The 26,688-nt window shown below is 40.5% G+C and overlaps 1 protein-coding gene and 1 long non-coding RNA gene across 2 annotated transcripts in view; one reads left to right on the forward strand and one right to left on the reverse strand.

Moving 5' to 3' along the window:
* The window catches only part of LOC138738886 (protein Largen-like), a 277,587-nt gene that overhangs the window by 165,556 nt on the left and 85,343 nt on the right, over positions 1–26,688 (forward strand). The window lies entirely within an intron of this gene.
* Positions 6,942–12,584, reverse strand: LOC138738882 (uncharacterized). Its single transcript, XR_011341843.1, has 2 exons — positions 11,934–12,584; positions 6,942–8,047 (listed from the first exon to the last, which is right to left on the reverse strand). It is a non-coding gene; the product is annotated as an uncharacterized lncRNA (long non-coding RNA).

Below are 26,688 nucleotides of genomic sequence, written 5' to 3' on the forward strand. Positions count from 1 at the left end.
GATCATGCCTTTACTTTATATGAAAAGCAGCAGAGGAGTGATCACCAATCCCTGAGGCACTTACTGATCACAGGCCTCCGATCTTTAAAACAACCTTCTACTACCACCCTTTCACTTCTTCCATCAACCCAATTTTGCTTCCAGTTGGCTGGCTCACCCTCGATCTCAAGTTTTCTAACCTCCTCAACCAGTAGTTCTCACTCGCATACCACTTTAAGTTTTCCCTATGCCATGGGTGCTCTGTGATTAGTAAGGGATTGCTTAAGGTGGTATGTGGGTGGAAAGGAAAAGTTTGAAAACCACTGTTTTAATTGTACCTCATTGACTCATTATGTGCACTGTTTCATAACTCCAAAGGAAATGGGCCAATGACAATTTTTCTCAAGCTATTTTTTTCAGAACAATTGAGTCTTGAGCAGTGATTCTCAACCTTCCCTTTCCACTCACATACCACCTTAAGCAATCCCTTACTAATCACAGAGCACTTATGGCATTTGGATTACTTGAAGTGGTATGTGAATGGAAAGAAAAAGATTGAGACCTACTGTTCTACACCAGCCTATCATGTAGGACCGTGTAAACACATTTTCTCAAGTCCATGCAGATAATGTCCCCCCCCTATTCTCCACAATTCTCTTGGTCATTCCTTAAAAAAATTAAGTTACAATTCATGAAACTTGACTTCTCCTGCACAAACGTACTCAATATCCTTAACCTGTCCTTCCTTTTTTGAATGTAAATAAATCCTGTCTCAAAATCTTTTCCAATAACATTCCTATCTCTGATGTTCAGCTCAGTGGCCTGCTCCCTCACTTATCCTTGCTGCCCTTCGTAAATAGCGGGGCAGGAATTAGCTGCCTTCCAAGCTATTTGTACCTTGCCTGTGGCTAACAAAGATACCAAAGTCTCTGCATTTTAGAACACAGCTGTTCAGCCCTGGATATGTATCTAGCTTTTATGCATTTCAAAGCCTCCATCATTATCTTTGTAATGGCAATATCCTCCAGGATATCACTCCCTCCCTCTTCGCAAATTTCCATGTCCTTCCCATGATTAATGCTGATAGGAAGTATTCATTTGAGGTTTTACCTATTATCTCTGGCTCCACACATTCATCCATAATGCCTTTTAACACTTAATATGCTTAAAGATACTTAAGAATTCTTCTTTTTCTAATCAGCCAAAGATATCTCAAGGTCCCTTTTTGCCCCTAATAATTTCCTTAAGTGCATACTTCTACATCTTTTATGTTCTTCTAGGAGCTCACTTGATCCTAGTTTCTTCTATGTGACATATGCCTTCTTTTTCCTGCCCAGAATCTCAATATACCTTGGCAACTATATTTCTCTAATCCAGTAGTTCTCAACCTTTTTTTTCTTTCCACTCACATATCACTTTACGTAATCCCTGTGCCATCGATGCTCTGCAGTTAGTAAGGGATTGCTTAAGGTGGTATGTGACTGGGAAGGGAAGGATGAGAACCTCTGTTCTAGACTCAATTGTTTCTGAAATATTTTGCTTGAGATAAATGGTTTTTGGCCCCATTTCCTTAGGAGTTATGAAACCGTACACTTAATGAGTCACCTAGGTACGATTAAAACAGTGGTTTTGAAACTTTTTCTTTCCACTCATATACCACCTTAAGCAATCCCTCAGTAATCACACAGCACTGATGTCTTAGGGATACTTCAAAGTGGTATGTGAGTGGAAAGAAAAAGGTTGAGAATGACTGCTCTAATCTTTCCAGCCTTGCCCTTCAGAAACATGCTGGCCCTGAACTCTTCCTACCACTTTTTAAAATATCTTCCCACTTACCAGACATCCCTTTACCTGAAAACAACTTTTCCCAATCAAATTTTGTGAATCCTGTTCTGGTGACATTAAGATTAGCGCCCCCCCCCCCTCCAATTTTAGGACCATAACTTGAGGGCCAGTGTCACACTTTCTTGAATGTAATAAAATATGCTCACAGGCCCCGGAGTGCTCCCTCACTGAAAATTCGACTGCTTGCCCTAGTCTCATTTCCCAAGCTGACAGAAAGGCTTTCCACTTGACCGATCAGTGAAAGCCTGTGGGCTCCAAGGAAAGAAGCAAATTACATCTAATTTTCAGGAAGCAAGTGCTAATTGTTCAACAGATGTTTTGCAACAAGAAAGTTGCCTGTGATGGGGTTTCACGGGGATCAGTAAGTTCAAGTTCGAGGGTAGTCTCACATCTGCCAAGATACAGTGATAGATTATTTTTTTGTGTAGGCTAATTGCACATGATACAAGAGAGGGACACAGCATAAAGGTACAGCGGAGATTAAGACATATTTGGCATGTTCTAATCTCTGTCATATTAAGATATAATTACTGGATTTAGCTCCAGAGCAAGTGGCTATTCTGAGCGTTTAATTTCTTCCTCCTCCATAGACACTAAGTCACAATCATCCAAGTGTAACAGGCAGTGTTGATGAAGGGTTCTGACCTGAAACTTCAATGATTATTTTGCTCCCTCTGCTCAACCCACTGAGGTTAAAGTGCAGTTAAAAATGATCAGATACGACATGAGACATGGCTGAAGGCAGATCATAGCTGGAGCTAAATGTCCAAGGATACACATCAAATCAAAATTATGGGTAGTTGCGCAAAAGGTCTGGAATGGCTCTGTTGGTAAAAAATGAAATCATACTTTTAGCAAGAAGAGGCAATGGGATGAAAAGATGTTATATCCTTGTTGGCAGAGTCGAGAAACTACAAAGATAAAAAGACCTTAATGGGAGTTACACCCAGCCAGAATGTAGAGTACAAATTATGACAGGTGTTAGAGAAGTTATGTAAGAAAGGCAATGTTCCAGAGGTGATGGAGGACTCCAATACACAGCAAGACTGAGAAAATCAAGTTGACACTGCATCACAAGAGAAGGAATTTATAGAATTCTTACAAGATGGCATTTTAGAACAGCTTGACATCAAGCCCACCAGGGAAAAGGCAATTCTGGAAATGGTGCTGTTCAATGCACTGGATTTGATTTTGGAGCTGAAGGTAAAAGAACCCTGAGGAGGTAGTGATCACAATATTCTGCAGTTTGAGCGGGAGAATCTAAAATTGGATGCGTCAGTATTACAGTTGAAAATAAATAGCAATTAGTGCAATGCGGTTACAGTGGCAGTGACCTGGGTTCAAATTCAGAATTGTCTGCAAGGAGCTTGTATAATTTCCCCAATACCTGCATAGGTTTTCTCCCAGTGGTCCAGGTTCTTTGCACCTTCCAAAGCACACAAGGTTTGATGTGTTAATTGGGTGTGTTATGGGTTATATTATATATAAATATGTCTTTAAAAGAAGTAGATTGTGGGGGGTTTAGTGTGTAGGTCACTTCATAAACAGAGATTAACATTTCACAAAAGACATCTCATTTGAAATGCAAGAGCTTTGCATAAGCAGAGACTTCATGACCACAGTGACTTTAAAGAAACTTTGAAGAATGCCTATGGAGACCTCACAAGTAGGTGTTAATTGGATTAATGCTGTGGATAAAATGGATTATTGTCTTTAAAGCAATAGATGTCCAGGCTCAGAAACTGATTTCAGTGCCAGCAATCTGTCTGGTTGCAGTTTGCTGTTCTAAGAGGTATCATGTGGTTTCACAAGCAAAGAGAGAGAGAGAGGGAGAGAATTCTGTTCTACAGTTCTGCAATAGCTTTTTGTGGCTTCAACATGGCAGGCTTGTTGAAACCCCCATTTTGAAGATGGGTTGTGTGTTCTGCGTTCAGCCTGCTCAAAACCCTGTAGTCATTACAAGAGGAAATGGCTGGCTAGAGTGTTTCTCCTGAAATAAGGGAAACAAAAGGAACTCTGTGTTGACCTGGAAGAAGAGGTTATCATTTGGAAAACCCATGACGTGGCAAGTTTCTTCGGCAAGACACTGTAGTGGCTGATCAGAGGGAATTGGTTAGTGTGTGTCCAATGAGCAACAAATCTCTCTCTAACCATCAAGAGTGGTAACCATTTACCTTTAAGCATCAGAGCTTGGTGAAAATTCATAAATGTTAAATTCTGTGCACAGTATAAGAATTGACTGATACCGGTGAACTTAGAGAAGTGAGAAGTGAATGACTGGACTTTTAAAGCAAAGGACTTTCTTGAACATATACACATTACATACACATGCGCTTAGAATTGGAAGGGGGTTAACTTAGGTTAAGTTAATAGTAATAAGTTAAAGTTTGATCCTGTTTTTATGTTTAAAGATAATTAAAAGCAACTTTTGTTTATCTTGGTGAATTAATTTCTTTTGCTGTTGGGTTTTGGGGTCCTCTGGACTCGTAACAAATGTAATTGGGCAGCACTGCTTTTCATGTTGGGTATAAATTAATTGGATATCAGAATTGAAGGCTTTGTAGTCACGTTTGGGAATGATACAAAGATAGTCGAGGAAGCAGAGAGTCTGCAGAGAGACTGGGAGATTGGGCAAGGAAGTGCAGATGGAATACAGAGTTAGGGCAGTACAGTGTATGATTATGCACTTTGGTAAAAGGAGTTAAGGCGTAGACTATTTTATAGATGGGGAGAAAATTTAAGATTCCTTTATTATCATTAAAGACGCAACACACCCTAACCATTAATTATTTACTCTCTTACCATTGGGCAGATGTTATAGGAGCCTTCACTTGAGAACTACCAGACTTATAAAGGAGCTTTTTTCGTGAAGGTGTGACAATGTTAAATACTAATTAATGGCGTCGAGCAGTGCTGCGCTTATATTTCAGAATCAGTAATCTTTTTTAACAATTTATGTTAGAATATTGCAGACTGTGTTTTTTATCGTGCATGTTTATTGTATTCTATTTTATATTCCAGTCGATGCTAATCACGTTTGATTGGGTGGTATACCAGCATAATGACAATAAAGTGTATCACCATCAAAATATCTAGTATCGCATGAGCTGAAGTGCAAAAGTGTCACTTTGTATCAGGCATGGGGTCAAGCACATTACTGATTTACCAGCTGAAGGGTTAGTGTAACTGATGATGGTACGCCCATACTTTTATTACTCAGGGAATTCTAGAATTTAGACGCAGCAAGGATGAGGTGTTTCCAAGTTGAGATGTGAGTTGACGGAGACCTGCAGGGAATAGTGTAAATTCTCTTCCAACTTTGCTGTGGAAACTTGTCTTGCCAACAGACCTGCCTTCAATGGGGATACCTTGAATTTAAAGTGGAAACAGACAGTTCACACAAAATCAGCAGGAATACCTATGACTTTCCCAATCTGGGTAATTTAGCTTGAGCCCAGGAAAGATGATTGGTACAGATATCTATTACGACAGTAGCAGCACACCAAGCCCAAAGTAATATGTTCCTTGGCTGCTGAGAGATGTACAACATTTCACAGAATCTTCCAACAGACATAATGGCTGGGGCTTTGGCGTCCATGGTGAGAACTCTGCTTACACTTCCCATTGACTGCCTCCAAGTCCACTTGAAACGTATCTGAGAGAAATCATCCTGCTGGGAACTGACATGATCATGATCCCTTCAGGCAAAGCACAACTAGCTCTGGCTACAGTTAACACCTGCTACTATTCTCATTTTTATTTTTAAAGTAACAATGTAGCCACCTGAGAAGGGGCTGATAGCATGAGTCATACACACAGGCTTGATAGCAATCTACTAGAACTTCAAAGTCTTCAAGTGAATCATTAAGGTCATTAAATGATTTTTCAATGCCACAGCCTAGCAACTGCATGATGTTTCAGATGGTGCTTAAAACAGCACCATCTTGTTAAGAGCTATATTTTTGTCTCTTTATGTGTGGTTAGACAATATTTAAGTGGTTACTTCAGAGAGTCAATTATGGGCTACTTTTTTGATAATACAAAACCTATGATATGTGTGATAGTACAGATCTATCACCAATGTATATAGTGTATATAGTTACAGTATCTAGACTGTGCTTACAGCGATTGGCTGAGAGCTAAGCCACGCCTACTGTCTGGGCCTTAAAGGATTGTGTCCCTAGCCAGGTCAGATCATTCCGCACTGGTTGGCCACCTGTGAAGAGCTCCTGTCTTTTGCGAATAAAAGCCTTGGTTTGGATCAACAAGTCTTTGATTCTTTCGACGAGCTCTATAATATGTTAATACTACAAGTTTAAAAAATTGTATATGGAAAAGTTGTAAATCTGCCTATCGACTTGTTGTTAGTAGTGTTACACAATTGCATAGATCCATCCGTGGAGAGTCATTCCTTTATGAATCTTACTGTCTTTCTTTTTCCTTCTCCCTTGTCTTCTCTAATGCTCAAATGCCCAAGATAATTTTGCCTTGATGGTCCAGTCAATTTGTAATGGTAAATGTGAAGTTTAAATGGGTCCCATAAATCTTCCTAAAATATCCTCTCATGAAAATGAATCATCAGGTGATAAGGTAAAAAGACAAGAACTTCTCTCCAATTATCCAGACTCAAAAACTAAAGCAGATATAATAGAAAATGGTGAATAATGATCTGCTGTTTGTGGATCATATTACCTCACTATAAAAGACCTATGCAGATGCAGGGAAACAGGGTAGTATTGTTCCTCTCAACATTTTTATGTTTCTTTGATCAATATATAACATTAATGTTTACGAACCACTGATTTCCCATTTTCTCTGGTATTATTTGAAGCTCTTTAAAGTAGTGGTTCTCAACCTTTTCTTTCCACTCTCTGATTAGTAAGGGATTGCTTAAGGTGGTATGTGGGTGGAAAAAAAGTTTGAAAACCACTGTTTTAATTGCACCTCATTGACTCGTTATGTGCACGGTTTCATAACTCCAAAGGAAATGGGCCAATGACAATTTTTCTCAAGCAAAATATTTCAGTAACATTTGGGCCGAGAGCAGTGATTCTCAACCTCCCCTTCCCACTCACATCCCACCTTAAGTGTCAGAAATAAAACTTCTCACACATGAGTCTCTTTAAAACTGATGACACGACAAGCTTTATTTACAAGTCTGCAGAGTTGGACTCAACTGGCTTCTCACCAGTTAAGCCCCGATACATACAGTGCATTGATTTTTATACCCTTATTGTTTGCCCTTCCCCTTCTTATTAATACTGTTTTAATTGGTTAGTATTGCAAAAGCATTCTAAGTACAACTGCATTTTTAATTATCACGTTCGTTACGTACGCTGCGAACTCTACATACACTAAATTCTGTTTCTCACCCTTCTTATCAATCTTTTGTCTCCTGCATGTCTCTCACTATGACCATGAAAAGATAGGTTTAAAAAAACATATCCAGCTGAACTTTTTGTCCTTGGCTGCTAGTAAGCTCCCTGTCCGTTCTGGCTTCCCTTTATATGATTAATCATCACATTTTAACTTAAGCCATTTTAACCTAAATTCTCTATATATAACAATCCACCCCTTTCTCTCTTTAAAATGTGTTTATTATATATATATGAATGGGGATTTTAACTAGGGGAAGAGAAACGTCTCATGATAAATTAATTTCGTGCTGAAGTAAAATTCTAATGGGGTCTCCCAATTCCCCTGGTTGCATAGTCTGTTGGACCATGGAAATCACCAGGCTGCGTAGACAGGGAATAATACAGGGCAAAACAAGTAGGAGGAATAAAATTACCCTCCTTTCTTCCCCAAGTGCGGTCCTGAAACAGGACCACTGTGTCTCTGCATTTCTTACATTTCACACCTGATAAAGACATAGGCAAACTAAGAAAAATCAAAGAACATAACAATAACATTGTGAATTAAGTCTTTCTGCGAAATCGCAAGGTAAGAGGTTTTTCTCCAGGAACACAAGTCCAATCTGAGTTCGTATCAGGGTCCTGAGGCACCTCTACAGGTCCCTTAAATCTGGATGCGTGCGTCCACCCCTTCTCTCTTGTTCGTGCTGCAGCCTCTGTAGTTAAGAGAACTTGGTATGGACTTTCCCACTGGGGCTGGAGTTTTTCAGTTTTCCAGGTCTTGATGAGAATCCAGTCTCCTGGTTCCACTTTGTGTAAAGAAAAGTCTAGAGGCGGTGTTTGTGCCAATAGTCCTCTCTTTCGTAAATCTGTAAGAGAGCGTGACAGTGCCTGTAAATAGTTCCTAACAAATATATCCCCTTCCCCCAAGGTGGGACACCCCTCAACTGTACTCCAGAAGGGAAGCCCAAACATCATTTCATAAGGGGACAACCCTACATCTTTTCGTGGGGCAGTACAAATTCTCAATAAAGCCACGGGCAGACACTTTATCCAAGGCATTTTAGTTTCCACCATTAATTTTGTCAATTGCATTTTTAGGGTTCCATTCATACGTTCAACCCTCCCTGAGCTTTGTGGATGCCAAGGGGTATGCAATTTCCAAGAGACCTGTAATGCATTACAAATCAATTGCTGGATTTTTGAACAAAAATGTGGACCCCTGTCTGAGTCTATAGAATCCATTATACCATATCTGGGGATTATCTGCTCTAGGAGGAGGCGAGCTACTGTAGAGGCTGTAGCATTTACTGTTGGGAAGGCTTCCACCCATCGGGTAAAGTGATCTATTACCACCAACAGATACTTCCATCTTTGGACTTGAGGTAACTCTGTGAAGTCGATCTGGATACTTTAAAAAGGGCGTATGGCTAATGGTTGACCTCCCATGGTCCCTGTCCTCATTATCTTCTTATTAATTTTTGTGCATAGGTGACAGTTCTGCACCTCCTGTTGGGCCAAGGTGTAGATTCCCTTACACACATATTCTCGAAGCACTGTGTCACATAAGGCTTGGGTGCCCCAGTGGCTCTGATGATGCAGGTGTTTTAAAATATTGCGAGTTATTTCTTTATTTAGAACCATTCTTCCATCTGGTGTCTTCCATGTTCCATCAGGCAGCTGGCTTGCGCCCAGCTGAGCCATGTCCTTTTCTTCCTTAGCAGTGAAAATGGGAGCCTTCTTTATGCCTTGTCTTATTGGGATTAAGGTCAGCAAACGGACTTTTTGTTGCATGGCTGCCCTTTTGGCTTCTTCATCAGCCAGTCTGTCTCCCCTCTGATGGCCTGGTATGTAGACCACTGCTATTTCCTGGGCTTCTAAAGTCAGAGTAATCATCTGTTTGTGTGCCAATTCCTTTCCTCTTGATGTAATTAGACCACGCTCCTTCCAGATCTTACCAAAGGTATGCACTACCCCGTATGCGTATTTGGAATCAGTGTAAATCGTTCCAGTTTTCTCTGCCAGTATTCTGAGGGCTCTCTGCAAGGCATATAGTTCACAGGACTGTGCTGACCAGCTTCCGGGTAGTCTCGTGGATTCTACTACTTTCCAAGTATTTCCTTCTATTATAGCATACCCACTTCTTCTCATTCCGTCAACACATCTGGCGGAGCCGTCAATGTAGAATTCATATCCTTCTCCCAGAGGAGTATCGCAAAGGTCTTCTCGCGTCTTGGTCTGAAGATCCGTCAACTCGACACAGTCGTGCTCCACCTCTCTCTCTGTTTCACTGCCGTATAAAAACTGAGCTGGGTTGCAGCTATTAATCTTTGCAAACTGTAGATCTTCTCCGACCATTAAAATGGTTTCATACTTTAATATGCGAGAATCAGTCAGCCATCGATGGGCAGTTTGTGTTGATACTGATGTTTCCTTACCGGCTGATGACCTGGTATTAATGTGACATGTAAAGGTGGGATGTCCAGACCTCCTCGATTTCCCTTCTTATACCAGACTCTCTCGTCAATCTGCCGTTCATCCTCCTCCTTCAGAGCACAGAGGTGGACTCGCACTTCTCCGTCCACGGGGAGAGCACCCAAACCTAGGAGAGCCTGTAAATCTCTTCCTAGGAGGTTAAATCCGGCCGACGGTAACAACAAGAGGTCCTGTACCCCTTCTCTCCCTTCCAGCTTCACTGTCACTTGGGGAATTATCGATACCATTCTAGGAGCCCCTTCTATCCCAGAAATTTTCAAATTGCTTTTTACAGGCTCGGTCCCGATCGGCACAGTTATTACACTACTTCGTTCCGCTCCTGTGTCCACCATAAACACCACCTCTTCTCCCTTGGGACCAATTTTTAGTTTTACCAGGGGTTCCCTCTTATACTTGGTCCCCAACATTTGGAACCCCTGACCCCCCTAATCTTCTTCCATAAGTTCGAGGGCACGCAATTCCCTCTTGTATCGGGGGAATTCCCTCTTAAAGTGTCCTTCCTCATTGCAGTAATAGCACTTAACGAACCTCCGGGGTCTTCCCTCTCTTGGATATCTTGGATTGTTTAGAGGAAGGTTTTGTTTTCTTTCCCCTCTGGATTCGGCATTCATCTGTCGGATAGTCTGTACCATAACCTTTGTCGCCCTCTTTTGATCTTCTTCTTCTCTCTGCACATATACTTTTTGCGCCTTTTTTAACAGGTCGCTTAGGGGTTTTTCGCTCCAGTCCTCCTCCTTTTCTAGTTTCTTTCTAATGTCCTGCCATGATTTGGAAACAAATTCAATTCGAATAAGCTGTTCACCCATTGGTGTACTAGGGTCCACGCCCGCATACTGTTGGACATTCTTTCTCACCCTTTCCAAGAAATCAGTAGGGGACTCGTCTTTCCCCTGGTGGTTCCCAAATGCCTTGGTGAAATTGTGACCCTTTGGCACAGCCTCCCGTATCCCTTTAATCGTCCACTCTCTATATTGTCTCATACTTGCCAATCCCTCGGGTGTTCGTTTGTCCCACCTGGGTTCATTCAAGGGATATTTTTGTTCATGGGGTCTGGGGTCCCCAGGTTGTTCACGTTCCCACATGAGGAGGGCAGCCTGTCGAATCATCTGCCTCTCCTGGGGTGAGAATAATGTTCCCATTATTGCGTGCATCTCTTCCCAGGTATATGTGTTTGGTCCCAGGAACTGGTCGAACTGTTCGGCCAGTCCCATGGGATCTTCCAATAGATTTTTCATTTCCTTCTTAAATCCCCGCACCTCCATACTAGTTAAGGGAACATTCACATATCCCGTTCCCCCTCCCGGTCCTCCCATAGGAACTTCCCTCAGGGGATTTAGGCTTACTGAAAACTTTGATGGTCCTGGACCAGTCTGGGATCTTGTCCAGGGTCAGTTTACCGGTGGAAGTTTAGGGTCCGACTCCCTTAATTCATTCTTTTTTTCCCGGCCCCTTTCGGGGCAATCAGATTCATCACCTTTCCCCTCCGGTAATGAGCTTTCCTCGGGCGCAGTAGGCACCGGGGGAATATAAGGAGGGGGAAGGTTGTCCAGAGGTTCCCACTTCTTTTCTCCCGCTACCCTCAATTTAAAACATTTTGTTAAGGATCCTGGCCAGGGAACCCAACAAAATGCATATGCTGACTCTTCTTGATTCACCTTTGGTCTCGAATTTACATATATGTTTAATGCTTGTCTAACCCAATCCTCATCAGATCCAAATTTCGGCCACCAGACCGAGGAACCTTTAATAGGTTGTTTCGACCAAAGGAGACAATATTGAACCATCTTTTTCTTGTTTTTGTCTCGATATCTTTTACTATCCCAATTTTCAAACATTCTCCCCAAAGGGCTGTCAAGGGGAACTCCCAGGAATTGTCCTGAATTTTCAGATGAGCCCTTAGATTTTGATCCTCCCATTTTCCCACCTAGATCCGTTTATCGTTACTGAGGACCCTCTCGTTCTGGACCTTACTCCCTTCTTCTCAGACGCCTCATCGGAGGTACTGTCCCTCCTTCGGTTACCGCTGAGGTTTCCCTGGGGTCGACCCCTCTCTTCTCGGCACTTCGTCGGAGGTGCTGTCCCTCCTTCGGTTACCGCCGAGGTTTCCCTGGGGTCTATCCTAGAGTCCCACGACAGGGTCCTTATGCCACGACAAAAGCTCTATACCTGATCTATTACGTTAGGTTTTTTATCCAAACAGGTGTATCCCGTTACACCTGTTACCCAATCCCCACACCACAATCGTAAGTCGTCACTTACCGATGTCTTCTCGGGGATTTAACCGTCACCCTTTTCCTCTCCGTCTTGTCGAGTCACCTTGTCCGGATACCACTCGCTCAAGCCGCCCGAAGCGACGAGCAAGGGACTAGGAGCCGCTGAACTCAGCGGGGTGCACCACCTCCGATGTCCCTCTTCTCGCCTCCCCTCACGGCTGGAGTGTAGATCCCGGACGAGCCCCCAATTGTAAGAAGTACAAATTCTCACACATGAGTCTCTTTAAAACTGATGACATGACAAGCTTTATTTACAAGTCTGCAGAGTTGGACTCAACTGGCTTCTCACCAGTTAAGCCCCGATACATACAGTGCATTTTATTTTTATACCCTTATTGTTTGCCCTTCCCCTTCTTATTAATACTGTTTTAATTGGTTAGTATTGCAAAAGCATTCTAAGTACAACTGCATTTTTAATTATCACGTTCGTTACGTACGCTGCGAACTCTACATACACTAAATTCTGTTTCTCACCCTTCTTATCAATCTTTTGTCTCCTGCATGTCTCTCACTATGACCATGAAAAGATATGTTTAAAAAAACATATCCAGCTGAACTTTTTGTCCTTGGCTGCTAGTAAGCTCCCTGTCCGTTCTGGCTTCCCTTTTTATGATTAATCATCACATTTTAACTTAAACCATTTTAACCTAAATTCTCTATATATAACATTAAGCAATCCCTTACTAATCACAGAGCACCAATGGCACCATTGCATAGGGATTTTTTAAAGTAGTATGTCAGTAGATCGAAGTACTCGAGATGGCAGAGGCCGACAGCATCGAGTCCACGCTGCTGAAGATCCAGCTGCGCTGGGTGGGTCACGTCTCCAGAATGGAGGACCATCGCCTTCCCAAGATCGTGTTATATGGCGAGCTCTCCACTGGCCACCGTGACAGAGGTGCACCAAAGAAGAGGTACAAGGAGTGCCTAAAGAAATCTCTTGGTGCCTGCCACATTGACCACCGCCAGTGGGCTGATATCGCCTCAAACCATGCACCTTGGCGCCTCACAGTTCGGCGGGCAGCAACCGCCTTTGAATAAGACCGCAGAGCCCACCTCACTGACAAAAGACAAAGGAGGAAAAACCCAACACCCAACCCCAACTAACCAATTTTCCCCTGCAACCTCTGCAACCGTGTCTCCCTGTCCCGCATCGGACTTGTCAGCCACAATCGAGCCTGCAGCTGACGTGGACTTTTACCTCCTCCATAAATCTTCATCCGCGAAGCCAAGCCAAAGAAGAAGAAAAGAGAATGGCAGTAGAAAGAGAAAGGTTGCTTTAAAGGATGTAAGCTTGGAGTGATTGAAATACAAAGCCAAGATGTAAAATGGAACACCAAAATTTGACTGCTTCCCATCAGTCTCCAAACAGACCATTGATTCGAGAACTTTGTTGCTGTCTGCAGTGTGGAAAACATTTAATTCCAAAGCAATTATCTTATTGTATGTTGTGTTTGCTCCACTGCCCTGTTCTGCACTGCCCAAAGCTTCATGAATAATAATTTTAAAACCACCTATTGAGAGGGAAACACAATCATTAGTGATATGTTTAGTTCAGGGAACAGCATCATGTTTCAGCATTTTTTTCCATTGCTAAGGTCAAAATATGAATCCATATTTATATTGAAATTGTGATTTGTCAACTAGAAATAGCTGGAGATATCACTGAAGAGATTCATCATCTGGTCTTTGAAGCTCAATGGATTGCCTTGACTTCCACTGAGCAAACAAGCTATTTATTGTTCACCCAATAGAAAATATATCTTTGTGGAACTAACATTAAAACTGTAGGCACAATTTCCATGCCCAGAATGTCATCCATGTTGTGAATGTATCTAAATGTATTAACAAGATGTTATTCATCAACTTCACATTTATTGTTTCCATTTTTGAAAACATTGCCTTTTCCGTCTTGTTACCGTCATCACTGGTTGGTTGCCTATCTACCATAAGTACTAGTAACAGGAATCTATCAACAAAGGGAAGGAGGATAAAAGTAATCCATTACATTAAAGGAAAAAAACTTCCGATACTGAAATATGAAATAAAAACAACATAATGGAAATACTCAAAAGATCAGGCAGCATCTTTGGTGAAAGAAACTGGGTTAACTTTTTAAGTTACTGTGTGTCTCCACACCCCTCCACACCCCTCCCCGCCCCCATATTAACTGACTATCTCAGTTTTTTTCTGTTTATTAATAGTTACAATGGATGTATGGTCAGCAATTGCATTTTGTTAACAATTTCTTGAATTACAACAGGTCTTTGTCGTCATGTCCCCAGGTTTCCTGAACAGAAAAAGATGGTCTCTTTTTTAACATTGGCAGGGTGTCAGTTCATCAAAAGTAGGTGTTAATTATTGCTTGTAAATTCTGAGTCTGAAATGCATTGGTTGGAAGAAGAGAAAGCTGAAATTTCTAGAGCCCGAAATAGTTACTGGAAGGATATTGGATTGCGTGCCTTCTGGCCCAAGTGATTCAATATCAACATAAAATAAAAAGCAGAAAGCCCAGAGGATGCTGAGTACACATCTGAATATACCGTGACATGGAGTCTGAAGCTGGCAACTCACTTCAGGTGGGTTGCCCTCTAATAATATTCTTACCCAGTTTTTCTCCACATCCACTGAAAGTGCCTCCCCAACTTTAATTTGAAACAATCACATGACAATGCTTGACTTATGACCTTCTAACCACTCGATCCTGGTGCTAACCTTCAGATCTATTGTATTCTGACCAGGCCTCTTCCAATTCCAGTTATTTTTCTTACATTTTGCAATCCTTATCCCTTCTCCACCGATGGACCTCTTGCAATCAACTAACAAGCACTGCCCCATGTTTCCTTTAATGATGCCACTGATTCCAGATATGTAATTTCCTTTGTGTCCTATCTCTGTGCAAAATGTGTCCTCTTGCGCACAAAATATGGGCCTTGTGCACAACATATGGGCCTCGTGCACAACTAAATTTCACAATAGCAGACCTGTAAAAAAAATGCGCACTGCAACGTTTTATAGGGACTAAGCATATTAAATCTCTGAGGCTTTTCTTATTGAATGATATTGCATCATTGAATAACCAAAAAAAAGCTTTTGAAGAGGAATCTTTAGCAAGGACAAGTGCATGTAGCTGAGAAGAATAGAAATAAATGGCCAACAATGTTACAAAGAAATAAGAACAGAAAAATACACAGTGACGAGATGCCAATCAGCTTGAAAAGCCAAAATAAAGAAATGTCCCGACTTACTAGCTATGCGACTTATGACCATCCGAACGTACAACCAAAATTTTTTTTTTAAATCAAAAATTACTCTTTTATGGTGAAAGTTGGGGCATACGTATGGAAAATAATGCCTCTTGTACGAGCTGGCTGGTGGCCAACCTCTCGCGCGAGCCGGCCTTGGTTGTATTTGACAAATGATAACACGGATACTGTGCATTTCTGACTTGCGTCCATTTCGAGATACAACCAGTCGGTAAGAACGGAACACAGACTCAAAAGTTGATGAGTAACTGTAGGTATTTGTAATGAGAGATTAAGCTGTGGTCTGGAAGATGTGTTCTGACAAGGAAAGTGAAAAAAAACAAATTGAACTACTTGCAAAGAATATTATTAAGAAAATATATTTTGACGGGAACAGAATGCCAACTGAAATTATTGAGGAAAGAAAAAAAAGCCAGGAAATAAAACTAAGATTATAAAGAATGAATTTTGCTGCATGAAATTGATAAATCTGAAAGAAAAATTACACAGACACATATTTATAGTGAATCAGTAAAGAAACGTGATAAAACCAGAGCTGTTACACTGGGCAGTATGGTTAGCATAGCACAATGCTGTCACAGCATCAGCGATCCAGCAACTCGAACCCCACGCTGTCTGTAAGGGGTTTCTATGTTCTCTCTCTGTGTCTGCATGGGGTTTCCCTGGAAGCTCCAATTTCCTTCCACCCTTCAAAACGTACCAGGGTTGCGGGTCAATTGGGTGTATTTGGGGCAGCATAGGCTTGTGCACTGAAGGGCCCTGTTACCAAGCTGATCTCAAAAAAAATTTAAAAATACACAGTACATATTTTCAACAAGGAAAGATTACTTCAGACATTCTCAATCACTTTATTATGTCTGCCCAAATGTAACTCCCATGTGAACGGCAATTCTGTGTGCTTTCTATAAAAGGATGAAGCTTACACAATAGCAGTGTCAAATGCTACTGTTTCTCTGCTATATGACAGATACAGTGCCCTCATATTAGAGACAGACACTTTTTTTAAATCATTTCTTTGCCCCTGTGCTCCACAGTTTTAAATTTGTAATCAAACAATACGCATGTAATTAAAGTAACATTCCAGATTTTATTCAAGATTATGGGTATATATTTTGGTTAGGGTCTTATTTTATTCCCCCATCTTAAAGAAAGCAGCTCTCATGGAGAAATGGTCCCAAGTCTGCAAAGGCACAATAGTTTGGCTAGATTCTGGTGTGTGTATATCTCAGAGTTACTGCTTCAAACCATGCAAAGCAAGGGATATTTATCCGGAAGAAGTAAAAAGAAGCTCATCCACTGGCCGTATAAGGTGCAGAACTTACCCTTTGGTCTTTGTGTGATATGTTGGAACTTATATTTTGTGTGATTTCAAAAGATGTTTGTAATGTGTGCCCAATATTATGAATGCTATTGTGGAGTTGATCTTTCTGTGTGATATTGTGTCTGCCTCCCTGAAGGTCTTGTGCAAAGGCTTGATAACTGGAACAATTGGAAGACCAATTGTTTGTTGAGTCAGTCTCCAAAAACTTCAAGGTAAACCAATTTACATGTGATGACTGGCATTAAATGTGTGATCTTGTTGGTATCGCTGCCTAACCTGTGGGAATCTTTTCAAGGTCAGACATCATTGGAAATGGTCTTTGACAATGAAAACCCTTTGCTTTTCTTTAAAACATTACCAAACCTCCTTGGTGGAATAAATAGTTTGGCATGAACTAGATGGGTTGCATGGCCTGTTTATGTGCTGAGTGTTCGATGTTTCTGTGGTACTACTGACATTAAACTTAATCTGTTATTTGTCTGGCTCCTTGTGACCTCTTGAAGTGAACAACTATCCTCCTTACTGTAATATTTCCAAGTTTTGCATCACCTGAAAGTGTTAAAATTATTTGAGTCTTATATCAGCAATAATCAGTAGAGCCAGTAATCCTTAAATTAACTCTGGTTTGCAAAATAATTATGTGGCACCACTCATTTCAATATTAGAGAATTGATAAAGTGGTTACAAGGGAGTGAAATGTAATATTAACTGTCTAGTCATTTTATGTCACTCCAAAATTACTCCACTTACCTGATTCCTACCCAGATCTTTGTCTTTTGATGTTCATCAGGTCTCAAGTGCAATGTGACTCCCCTTTCTGACCATGATTATGAATTATGATTATGATTATCCATGATTATGAATCATGGATATGCTCAATAAAAAGGCTGATCTACCATGGAAAAGGCTGGTTGGGTCATTTTACAATCATCAGAATTTCTTGATCAACCATTTACTGTCAAACTCAAATAATGAACTGTCCAACTCATTGATATCCTGATGGCCTGAGTCAGGTCACTCGTCTGAGAGCCTCTGGTACCATGTAACCCAGTACTACCTGTTGCATGGTTGGTGACAAAACCGGCTCTCTCACCAGGCTTGCCTGGTGTAGAGGGTAGCTAGACACACTGTAGGGTGAAAAACAAGACCTGTCAAAGGGCAGATGAACCCTCTCGTACGGTCAATGGCCATCAAGCAAACATGTGCTGTGAAGCTTGGTCTGGTCATTCACTGCAACAGAACTTCACACACATGCTGCTCCTTTCTGAGGAGTGGAGTATCCTCATATCAAACCCCACAAACTGACTGAAAGGAACCATCATCATCCTAGGGGATGGATAGCCAGGAGAAGAAGATCCTGATGGCTCAATGCCTGGGCCACCAGGTAATGTTTTTGGTTCTTCCTTTAGCCTTTTAAATTTACTGTAGTCCTTTTGTCTGTGCTCCCATTAAACTCACCAGGGCCCTGACTTCCAATCCCATACACCCTCTGAACTCATCAAGGCCTAATTTACCTCACTGCCTTGAAACAAGGTCCACTGGAAATTGTATTAACTACCATGAAAATAAAATGAAAAAGTGAATGATTATATTGAGGTATTAATATAATGAAAATCTGCTGGTCCAGCACCACCAAAATCCCACATGTGTCAGATTATCAGAGAATTACTGCAAAACTATTTTCTTTTTTCTGCCTCACAATGCATTTAGATCTAGGCAGTGTCATCACTCAATTTTGGAAAGAAATCCATTTTCTAGTTGTTTACCAAAGGGTTGTTCGAAGTACACCTGCAGAAAATCAACTGCACTGTCTTCATTGAGCATTAGCAATCTCAGTTAATTTACTTTTGCTTTCAACAAATTCACACTGGATGAAATTTTTGTAAGTTGCATTTTTTTTTCCAAGAGATCGTTAAATTTGTCTCAGTCTTGTTTAAACTTTTCTTGGCATTGGCATTCGGCTGATTGCCTTTCAGTGTTTGACACATCTCTTAATATTCCACTGCCTAAGGATTTTTAATATTTTAAAGCTATCACTCCTATAACTAAGGAGGATAAATAACAGGGCCGTACAAACATCTTGTTCCTATCACACATATATTAAATGAGCTGATAATTTATTTTTAGGTGGTTCTGATTCACTATTATATTTGATAAAGTTAATTTGAGCATTTAGAAACTAATCCAAATAATGTTAAATGTATCAACCTTATATAGGTTATCAGTGACACACATAAACATTTTTATTTCTCTCAAGGAATTTAGATCTTCTGCCAAGGACCATCTTTATTGGGCCATGAGGAGCTGGCGAAATATATCACTGCAGTTTTTATGATCAAGATTGGAGATTCAAGATTTAAAATTCATTTTATTATAATAAAACAGTGTCATATTACGTGAAATTTATTTTTGCCCGCTGCAAGGCAGACAGTTTCACCACCGGAAGGAATGGCCTAAGCGCCCCTTACAGTGAGAGAGAGAGAGAGGAGCAGAGTCACCGAGTGTCCGTAGATTTGCCTTCAGCACTTCCACAGCCCCCACGGCCATGCAGAGTCCAGTCCAAATCATTGGTGATCCGAGCTCCAGATCTGAACCTCCAACATGGCCATCATACCATCATAGCACTGTTAGATAAGAAGTTTCAGTCTCTAGACCCAGTGATGAGGAACAAAGAGTGATATACAGTGGAATCTCCATTATCCAGCACTTACAGGGATGGCAGCTGTTGGATATGCACATTTTCTGGATGACTGAGACTCACTCTTCCTGTGTCCACCTACATTAAGAATACACCATCTAAAAGACAACACAAACTTTAAAGTAATATGAAGAAAAAAATCAATTCAAGTTAAGTTTATTGTCATTTGATTGTACAACCTGGCAAAACAGTCCTCGCTGCAAAAGAATGCAGACACACAACCAGATATAACACACATACAGATAAACAATACATATGCAGGACAAGAAAAATCAGTTTTATAGTCTTTAATTATGTAAAGTTCACTTTAATCAGGTAATTCCTGTAACTTACAAAATGTAAATTCTCTGACACTGTAACAGTGTTGCACTGACCTGCTACACTAAATGTGCTGTTTAAACATGTATTTTTTACCTATTGTGTGTGCTGGCATATAGGATGATCCAAAATTTTAAAATGTAGCCTCAAAGGTGGGCCATCTTATACACTGGGTCTAAAATCTAAACCTTGACAGTGAAGTCTCAACACTGTTGCCATCTTCCCCCTCCCCTCCATATTCTAACTCCATCCCACTGGCTCCGACTCAAGTGTTCCAGTCAGGCCCTAAGTGCATTCTACCCCCTTCCTCACACTGACAGCCTGGATCACCTCCACACAAGTGTCCCCATCAGCCCCTCAGCACACATTCCTTGCGCTGACGACCCGGCTCATTTCCACACAAGTGACTCCGTTACCCCCTCGGTGCACCTTCCTCGCACTGACGATCCAATTCACCACCACGCAAGTGGCAACAGTGAAATGAATGCACATGCATTGAGGGGCATTGTTAGTTTAGTGGGGCAAACCTGCATGAGTCTAACCAACTCTCAGCACTCTCCAGCAGGGTCTATCCACCCAGTCTTATTTAGTTGAATTCTATTTTTATATATTTATTTCCTAAATTTTTCCTTTGCCATTTATTTTTGAGTTTCTGTTTGATTGAATTCTAGATAATGGGGATTTTACTGTCATTCTAAATTAGAGTGGAATGTGAGTTCCAGAGGAACTTTGTGGTTGTGCGATTCCCAAGTCTTTATTGAGTTTGACCATTGATGTGCATTCCAATTAGTTTGAAAGGTTTCATCAAAGAACCTTATATAGGATGTGACAATGTATTTTGTAGATTGTGCACACTTAAGTCATGGTTCCTCCATGGAGTGAATGGGATGTAACTGAATCAAGCTAATCTACCAGGTTATATTGTGCTTCTTGGAGATTCTGTCATTCACATGTGGAGAGTCTTCTATCTTATTTTGGTCACTGAATTACAGGAAGGATATAAACAGTATAGAGAGAGTGCAGAGGAGGTTTACAAGAATATTGCCAGGGTTTCAGGGCTTGAGTTGCAGGGAAAGGTTGAGCAGGCTGGGACTTTATTCCCTGGAGTGTAGGGGTGATTAGTTAAAGGTATTCAAAATAATAAGGGGGAAAGATAGAGTCAATGTGGAGAGGCTTTTTCCACTGAGAATAGGGGAAATTCAAACAAGAGGGCATGGATTGAGAGTTCAAGGAGAAAGGTTTAGGGGAAACATGAGGAATAATTTCTTCATGTGCAGTGGGCGGTGGGGGGGGTGGGATCAAATGAACTTCCAGCATAGGTTGGAGAAGCGAGATCGATGTTAATATTCAAGGAAAAGTTGGGTAGGTATATGGACAGGAGAGTTGTGGAGGGTTATGGGCTGAATGTGGGTTAGTGGAACTAGGTGGGAGAAGATGTTTGGCATGGACAAGAAGGGGTGAACTGGCCTGTTTCTGTGTTGTAAATGGTTATATGGTTATATTCTTGCTTTCTTGATTATGGAAAAGCACACAGCAGTATTTCTTCAACTGTGATCCACAGGTCACTTGTTTTCTATGAGTTTGTTATAGGTGATCCACGGCAGTGGGGGTGAAGGCAAGTGCCACTGGATAATAAGCAAGTAAAATACAACACAAGGTTGCAAACTCATGACACAAAAATACCTCCCAAATTTCTCAAGATTTTTTCCATTAAAACAAAGCAAAGTTTGATCAGTGCTCAAACTCACCACCCTTCCCCAACTCCTTACTTGTGTTCTGTAGATTTTTTCAAGGAGGTTCCAGTCAAGTAAAGAATGTGATCTATGGGTGAAAAAAAAATGTTTGAGGATCACTGGATTATAGGAATAAACCAGCCAATAATTCTGCGAAGTAGTACTTGCTGTTGTGCTTTTCTCAGAATTATGGTTGTGATGGACTATTTCCGGAAGATAAGTTTTCTTTGAAGCAGTTGCAATTGCAATTATAATGTGGATAATTGCAGGTTATTTTGTTTATGAACAAAATTAACTCTTTGAGGAATTTACCCTTTCGAGTTGGATGATCTCAATAAAGATTGAAGATCATAATTCGAGATTAAAATGGGAGAATAATTTGGGAATATTAATTAATTAAGATGATTGGATACCTATATGTAAGGACAGCATGACTAAGATTAATAATGTTTGATATAGATTAGTACATTATAATTTTATACATCAATTGTATTTAAACCCTCAGAAATGAAAAAATATAATGTAATTTCTTCAGATTTATGTTTTAGATGTACTAAAAATGTAGGTTCTTTCTTATATTCTACTTGGTTATGTGGTAAAACTGAATCTTTTTGGATAAGACTTATGGAATTTTTAGAGAAATGTTTAAAGATCCAATTACCAATGGATCCAGCATTATTTTTATGAGGTAATATTAAAGTATTGAGTTTGACTTTGATGTTGACTAAGTATCAAATTGCAATTTTAAGGTTGGTAAAGGCTGTAGAAAGAAATGTATAGCCATAACTTGGAAAAATTAGATTGATTTGGGGTTACAGAGAAGGCATTCAGAATTGAGATCATACATTCCATAGGAAAAAAAATAACATCTAAATTACGTGGTAATGATCTCTTCCGAAAGTGTGGAACCCTTAGTTGGGATATAAGGGGTTAAAATGTTGAATTCCCTAGTGCGCGACGTGGTGGTGTTACTTTGATTCACAGTGGTTATTCATATTTTTCATGGTCAATCTCCTTTTTGCTTTCTTTGGGGCTTAAATGGGGTGGGAGGAGAATGGGTTATGTGGGATTGTGGGAGGGGGGCTTTCATTTATTTCTATTGTACATTGAAATTTTTTAAATACAATATTAACAAAAAAGATTAGAAAACATTTCGACATTTGCAAACCCAACCATATAAGCCATTTTCTGCTACTTTTTTTTCCAAGGCGACATCTTTATTATGCTCTTTCTTACAAGGCATGCTGTGAGCTTTAAGAGAGTCAGTCCTTCAATTTTCTCGGATAGGCTCAGCTGTTTCTGTGCAGATATTTTTTGTAGATCCCCAAAATAATCTGCATTTTAACTGTCATGTATTCAGCTCAAAAAATCATTGCTCTGCTGTCAAAAAGTGGACATTTGGAGAAGCAGAATTTTGCTGACATATTGTTTCCATTGCACGATGTAACTTTCTGCCCCTGAAGTTATTGTTATAGCTCATCTTACTTAAAGGCATCTGTCGCCATTTTGGTCCAGCGCGCTGTAACCTTCCCATGAGGTCACTACCAGGGCACAGTGACCCAGGTTTGATCTTGACATTCTGGAGCTGCATGTGTGGAGTTTCTCCCTGTCACACTGCAAGATTTATTTGGTTTCTTCCACAGGTCAAAGACACAAGATTTGGGTAGGTTGACAGGCCAGAGTAAACTGACCCAAGGGTGAAGGTAAATGATAGAAAGTGGGAGGATTTGAAGACAATGTGTGAAGAATAGGTCACTGGCAACAAATATTAGAGGGGGGGGGGGGGGGGAAATGAGATGCTCTGTGAGCCAGCATAGATCTGATGGGTTGAATTTCCACCTGTGAGGAAATATTGAAAATTACAAATTTCCATGTGGATCATATACTTTCTGATCTTGTGGGCTCCAATATTTAAAATCAAATTCCAAAAATTAAGATCTTTTTAACAGTGATTTATAATAATCCCTTGAATAACTAGTAACTTGTAGCAGTCGGAGCAATTGGATGGAGTCAGGGGAGAGGTGTAGGTAATCATGCATTGCACAGAATTTTGGTTGCTATAACTTAAGCAGATTTGCTTTGGTAACAAATGGATCCATTTTTGCCCTTTCATATCTGTGTCCTAAAATTGCATTAGGTAATCTTAGGGATCAAAGTGGTGGCATCTCTAACCCACCTTGGCAAATGTAATCCAAGGCCATTGTGCAATTACTTGATTCATTGCTAATAACTGGAAATAAATTTGGTTCTGACCTTACTCCGAAAATAGTGATTTTACTTTAGAATCTGGAAGTACAACACTCTGTTTTTGAAATCATTTGATCTTGGCTGGTAATGTTTTTGATGCTTAAAAGAGGTTGATTGATGCTTTCATTCTCCAGCGAGGAGCTCCACCTGTGAGGAATACTGTCCGAAAATCAGACCATTTCTAAAATCATTACCTGCATGTTCGGAGCCATCAGGGGCTCTGTGCCAGAAGTATATGCATTAAATTAAGAGAATCAAAAATTCCAAACATTGCACTGATTATGATGGTCTGAGCACCATCAAAACCAATGGAGGGGTTCTATCAGTGGAAAAATGGCAGCACTGCTAGACCTGAGAGAGCAGAGAACAGAGACATGAAGGGTTCAAGCACCCAGTACTAATGCCAGTGGCTCTGTAATAGCCTATCACAGGAGTTGATGGTATTTTTAAACTAAAAGGTCTGTGCTTGATATGCTGGTGCCAGTGGCTTCAAGACGCTGTAGACTCCAGGAAGCAGAAGGGCACCGGAAATGGGGAGAAGATCCCCTTTTGAGAAAAAGAGGCAGAGGAGACAACCCTATAGGAGTGCGGCCATGGTGCAGGCCAACGAGGTACTCAGCTGCTGAAGGACCCACGCCGGCTGCAGGTGGTCTTGTGATCCACACGGGCTGCTGGTGACAGGCTCATGGGAACCAGATATCGGAGTCAGGGTGTGAGAGAATGCTGAAGGCAAGGGGAGCTCCCAATGAACCTTGGGGCTGAAGGGTTCCTGATCATGTTAGAAATCTGGATCTGGAGCTCAGGTTGCTGATGGATCAAACAAGAATTTATGTGGCTGTAGGAGCGCTGAAGATGAATCCATGGACGCTCAGTGACTCTGAAGGGACTCGCTTTTGTGTCTCTTTCTCTCATAATGTTAGGTGTTCCGGGCAACACTAATGGCAACTCTGTCTGCCTTATGGCAGGCAGAAGGTAATTTTGTGTAATATTACATGTTCTGTACTATTACATGACAATAAAGGAATCTGGAATCTATTTTTGTATGATACTCTTCAGGAGAGATAAAACATAAGGGTGATCTGTATAAATCTTTTTTTAAAAAAAAACCTTTGGGGAATGGCATATTAATGGAGACATTTTTCTCATTAGATCTGGGGAAAGAGCAAATTCAGTAAATGGAAAAGTTGTTACTTCCTCCATCCATTTTTTTAATGAATAAAACAAACTAATTTTCAGCAATTCCCCAAAATATGATCATCATAAAGGAAAACTAAAAATTTAACAATTTTAAGCAGAATAAAATCAATTTACAAATTTTTTCTACAATATATATCCAGAATCTCACTGTCCTAACTTCAAAAAATTAATTTCAATCACAAACAAAAGCCTTTTGTTCCCACAAAAGGAAAACTACTGCCAGCTGTTTCTGGTCAAATCTAGGGAGGCTGGAAAATGTCATTGACATTCCAAGGCAGTCAGTAAAACAATAATTAGGATTTATAAGAGTTGCTTGGCGACAAACCAATGGAAATAAAAGTCACATTTAACATTGCCAAGAAGCAACCAAGCTTCTTTGGATTCTAAATAGCCCAAAAATATGAAACAAAATGTATAATCTTAGATTTGAAGTATAAAACGCATTTTAAAATCGATGATCTAAAATATTAATCGTAGAATAATCCATGGACCTTTCAGCTTGCCCAGGGAACTTAAAGAGTGGATCACGAAGCTATTTAAAAACCTGTCTAAATTCCATTCCATTGATGCTTGGTAGTGTCATATACTCTTTAGATTGTGTATTTTAAAATTCATCCTTGTATGTGCCCAAAGCAGGATGTGTAAAGAAATGCTAACCTGTGATTTGAGGCACCTTTCTTATCCTCATAAATGAAGACACATCTTTGGAAGCAAGAAGCCCTCTCTGTTTAGTACCCATTTTATAATTGACTTTCTCTCTGTTAGACTCCAGGCTGTTGAGTGGAGCAGAAAAACATCATCAGGGTCATAGAGCACTGAACAAGCCTTTAGCCAAAGTTGTCCATACAGAATAAGTTGGCATTCTGGGGTAGTATCATTGCTTGTTAAACCTTTCCTTTTCATACATCTTTTCAACCTTCCCCATGTGGAGGGATAGCACTCAATAAAATTGAAACTATAAGACCATAAGATATAGGAGCAGAAATAGGTTATTCAACTCATTGAGTCTGCCCTGCATTCAGTCATGAGCTAATCTGCTTTCCTTCTTAGCCCCACTGCCCGGCCTTCTCACAATAACTGATGCCCTCCCAGCCAGAAGGTTGAGTAAAAGGTTAATGGTTGGATACTTAACAGTGGGCAGGAACAGAGGGTTAGGGCTGGGGTTAGGAAGAGGGACCTTGGGCTCCAACTCCATACATCACTCAAGATTGCAGCACAAGTTGATAGGATAGGTAAGAAGGTCTATGTGATGCTGGGCTTCATTAATAGGAGGATTGAATTCAAGAGTTGAGAGGCCATGTTACAACTCTACAAATCTCTGGTGAGACCACACTTTGAATATTGTGTTCAGTTCTGGTCACCGCATTATAGGTAGGATGTGGATGCTATGGAGAGGGTACAGAGGAGATTTACTCTGGATTGAAAATATATCTTAAGAGGCAAGGTTAGCACACTTAATAGACAGCTAGAGGATGTTTCCTAGGGCAGAAATCACAAACACCAGAGGACAAAGTGAAGGGAGGGAAGATTAGGGGAGATATCAGGGATATGATTTTTTACACAGAGGATTGTGGGTGCCTGGGAGGCCTTGCGAGGGATGGTAGTTTAGGCTGAAACATTGGGGGAATTTAAGAGACTCTTAATGATTTATAAATAGATATATATATTTATAATAATAATTTTAAAAATTTAAAAATTAAAATGACACATAGATGAAAGAAAAATTGAAGTTTATGGCGGAGGAAGGATTTAATTTTTTTTTGGTAGGAATATATAGTTCGGAATAACATCAAGGGATGAAGTGCTGTAATGTTCTATGTAAGTGGCCAACCTTCAATCCTGAAGATTTGCCCTCTTGTCTTAGAACCATAGAACATTACAGCACAGAAACAGGCTCATTCAGCATTTCTAGTCCATGCTGATACATTTTCTGCTTAGTCCCACTGACCTGCACCTAGTCC

Source organism: Narcine bancroftii, chromosome 1 (genome assembly GCF_036971445.1).
Source record: "Narcine bancroftii isolate sNarBan1 chromosome 1, sNarBan1.hap1, whole genome shotgun sequence".
NCBI lineage: Eukaryota > Metazoa > Chordata > Chondrichthyes > Torpediniformes > Narcinidae > Narcine > Narcine bancroftii.